Genomic DNA, 3,449 nt, shown 5'->3' on the forward strand with positions numbered 1-3,449 from the left:
TCAGGGCCGTTGAGCCCAGCCGCGATGCGAAGGGTGCCTTTGTCCATGTTGGTGAGCTTCGAGATGATGGCGCGTCGTCGTCGTAAAGGGGCTCGTCGAACTTGCGGATGAGAGCTTCTGCCGCCTTCTTCGTCATCTTTTCCTTTGGGCCCAGCAGTCCAAGGCCTTGCACCAGTCTGAGCGAGCCATGCTGCGCCACGGAACCTTGTAGTTTTGGGCAGCTTGGCGCACGCTCTGTCGTGGGGGAGGAACCGATGTCGCCCTAGACTTTGGCAGGGCAGAGTTGCGCTTGGTCGGCGTCGGGCCGAGCAGGGAGGCGGGCTTATCGGTGAAGAGGCATCGTGGAGTCTCCCTATTTCCATCGATCTCGAGCAGCTGGACCTGCTGGGTCATCGCACCGAGCTGCAGGGCGACTGTATCGGCGCGCGATGGAGTCTGACAGCTGAAGTGTTCCGGGGCGTGGTGCGGCCCCGAGAGCGTGGGGCCGAACACGTCCGGCATCTTGGGCGCAGCCTTGCTCGTCTCCGGCTTGGCGCGGTCCTGGAACTCCAGGGGTGTCCCGATGGTGGTGGCAATCTCCTCATCCAGGAGCGCGGCAGCGGCGTCGCCCAAGGAGGGTGCAACAAGTGCTTTCTCCGCAGAGGAGAATAACTCTGCAACGTCGTCTTGTGTGGTGCGGGGGCCAGCCGGAGCCACGACAGGGGAAGGGACGTGGATTTGGCTGGCAAGCCTTGCCTTCCCCTGCAGCTGCTTGGCTGGGTACGCCTAGGAGGACGAGCGGCCGCCGTGCCGTCTGTGGCCTCTTGCTTTCTTCGAGCGATGGGGCCGAGGGGAGCGGCTACGCTGACGCTCCTTTCTCGTGGCCTCTCCACGATCTGCCTAGGCGGCTTGACCGCGGCCCTGGCCCAACAGCGTGTCTTTCCAGGAGTGGCGACCACCGCCCCCTCCCTGGCTGTCGTGGTTGCGGCGAGGGTTACCTCCAGGGAGGCCACGGCAGCCCGTGTCCACCACAGGCACGCGCTGTTGACTACGGTGGTGCTCCATGGGCTAGCCGTCCTCGACGTGGATGACCCAGGTGCCGGGGATGGTGCAGGGTAGGTCGTCGTCGTTGTCGGAGTCGGAGGAGGGCAGACCACTTTGAGCAGAGTGCGGCGACTTCGGGGAGCGGGGGGACCAGTCCTCGACTCGGTCGACGTGGATGAGCAAGTCGTAGCGCTCCGCGCCAGGCGGGAGAGCGACGCAGCGGTCCGGCGGCGAGAAGCCGTCCATCTCCTCCACCCGACCGGCGCCCTAGGGCAGCTTCCAGTAGGTGTGCCGGGTCGGGATGAACTCCATGTCCCAGACCCACACCCAGCACGCGAACGTCTTGGTGTGGTCGCGCTCCAGGGTGCGGTTGTCGAGCCGATCCACGAGCACCTTGTCGCCGAAGACCTCTTGGACGCCCTCCAACGTCCAGTACTGCTGGGGTAGGTGCTCGATGACGCAGCGCACGTGGAGGTTGAAGGTGCCGTGGCCTGCGTGGTCGTTCTCTCCCCACGGCGCGATGGCGAAGTTGGCGCCGTCGACGCGCAGGGAGCCGTGGCGGACCGCGTTGTCGTGGTGGGCCGGCTGCGTGAAGATGACGAAGAAGTCCTCCGGATTGTGCGCCATCACACGCAGATGGTGCGGCGGGACGCAGAGTTGCACCTCCAGAGCACGGCCAACCGCCATCGGCGAGGTAGCGCAGATGCCGTCAGTGGCGCGCAGCGTGATGGCATGGCGGCACAGGAAGAAGATGCTCTGCTCGATGGCGGGGGTGGACACACCTACTTTGTTTCTGGCGCGGGGGCGGCGAGCGTGATCGACCAGGCTCAGATCAGCCATGGGCGCCATAGCATGAGGGTGCAGGGGAGGGCGGGGGAGGTGGGGTGGGAAAACAAAGGCAGCTGTGGATGGGAGCGCGAGCAGGGAGAGGGCCTAGCCTACTGGAAGCATATCCACCGCGGCCATTGCGAGGATTTTGGGGGCACTCGCGAGCAAGGTGGCCTTGGAGCTTGTAGAGGACGCAACGAAGGGGGTCTCTACAGTCTTTCCGGCGGTGGCGCTTGCTGAGGCAGTGGAAGCAGCGGACCCGGAACCCACTTAAGAAGGCCTCGCGGCCACCCACCACATTGAAGTCCGGCCACCGGTCCGAACGATGTGTTGTGCGCGATGAGTAAGGAGTCGCCGGATCTTGGGAGGGCATGCGGTTTTTTCACGAGATGACCTCGGTCCAGCCATCGTCTGTGCCGGAAGTGGCAAGCTTATCCGCCGGAGGAGGGACGGCGATGATGGACTGCAGGCGTCGAGCTGGGGGCGAGCTAGAACCTATCAGATCAACGGGGGTGGCTGGCGCAGAGCATTCACCACGCAGCAGCGGGCGCGGCGTGGAAACCAGATCTGGGGAAGCCGAATCCCCGAGATCCAAGGAGTCTGGGATCCAGGGACTGGCAAGGAGAAGCCGACATGGGGCTGCCCAGCGGTCCGGAGCCGGCACCGATGAGAGGAAGGGGCGGCGAGCCCATGCTGGGAGGCAGCGTGGAGGTGGCCGCCGCGGCCGGAGCGGCACGCGGCACGGAGCGGGGAGGCATGGCTATCCTAGAGGTAGGTGTTGACACCAAATTTTGGCACGGCGAAGAACTTAATTAAGATGGCCTCAAATGGACAAGTGCTCAAAGTGAGTAAGTTCCGTATCGTCAAAAGAAAAAACTTTGATATTTGGGCCATAGTCATCCGGTCTCATCTCTAAGGCCGAAGTTGTGTTCGAAGTACTCAGATTTTGTATTCAGAATACTATTCGGCTGATTACGCCCCCAAAATGGCCTCGTATGGGAAACATTTCTACACGGGTTGTCTTCGTCTCGTCGAAACGATCAATTTTAATATAATGATCGTCCCAATCCAAGGTTGTATGCAAAAGTTAGAGCCCGCACAGCGCGACCCTCCAATGGGCAAAATATGACGCCCGGAACCACACACGTGTGGGTATGTGTGATGAGCTGCGTGAATATTTAGCTGTTTTGCGCGAGCAATTTGGCCATGAATATGACCTCAGATCAAAAAACGTTCAACATGAAAGTTGTTCGCCTCGTCAAAACGATCAAGATTTCTTTTGGGCTCGTTTTCATCCGAGGTCGTTTACCACCACAAAAAAGACCCACAAGGTGCAGCCAGTTTAAACCGAACAGTTTTGGAAAGTTCGGACAAAACCAATCCGAATTTGACCAGGGTTTTGGACGTGAATCCAAACCTTTTCCTTGCACAGGAAGTCCAGCCGCCTCTTATATACCCAAGGGGTGACGGCCGATTGAACAACAACACACAATCGCAAAACACATCTACTTTTTACCCTAGTTTTACATCCCTCCCTTGTTCTTTCTCTCTCGTTCTTCGTTCGTTCTTCGTGTTGAAGGGCAGCGATCCTCGAGGCT

At 60.4% G+C, this 3,449-nt stretch overlaps 1 pseudogene; it reads right to left on the reverse strand.

The window, feature by feature from the left end:
* Positions 1-1,047: 1,047 nt before the first annotated feature.
* LOC147990898 (uncharacterized) lies at positions 1,048-1,863 on the reverse strand (annotated as a pseudogene).
* Positions 1,864-3,449: the final 1,586 nt, after the last annotated feature.

The sequence above is a fragment of the Triticum urartu genome, chromosome 1A (genome assembly GCF_056163025.1).
Source record: "Triticum urartu cultivar PI428250 chromosome 1A, HENAU_Tu73, whole genome shotgun sequence".
In the NCBI taxonomy this organism is placed as follows: Eukaryota; Viridiplantae; Streptophyta; class Magnoliopsida; order Poales; family Poaceae; genus Triticum; species Triticum urartu.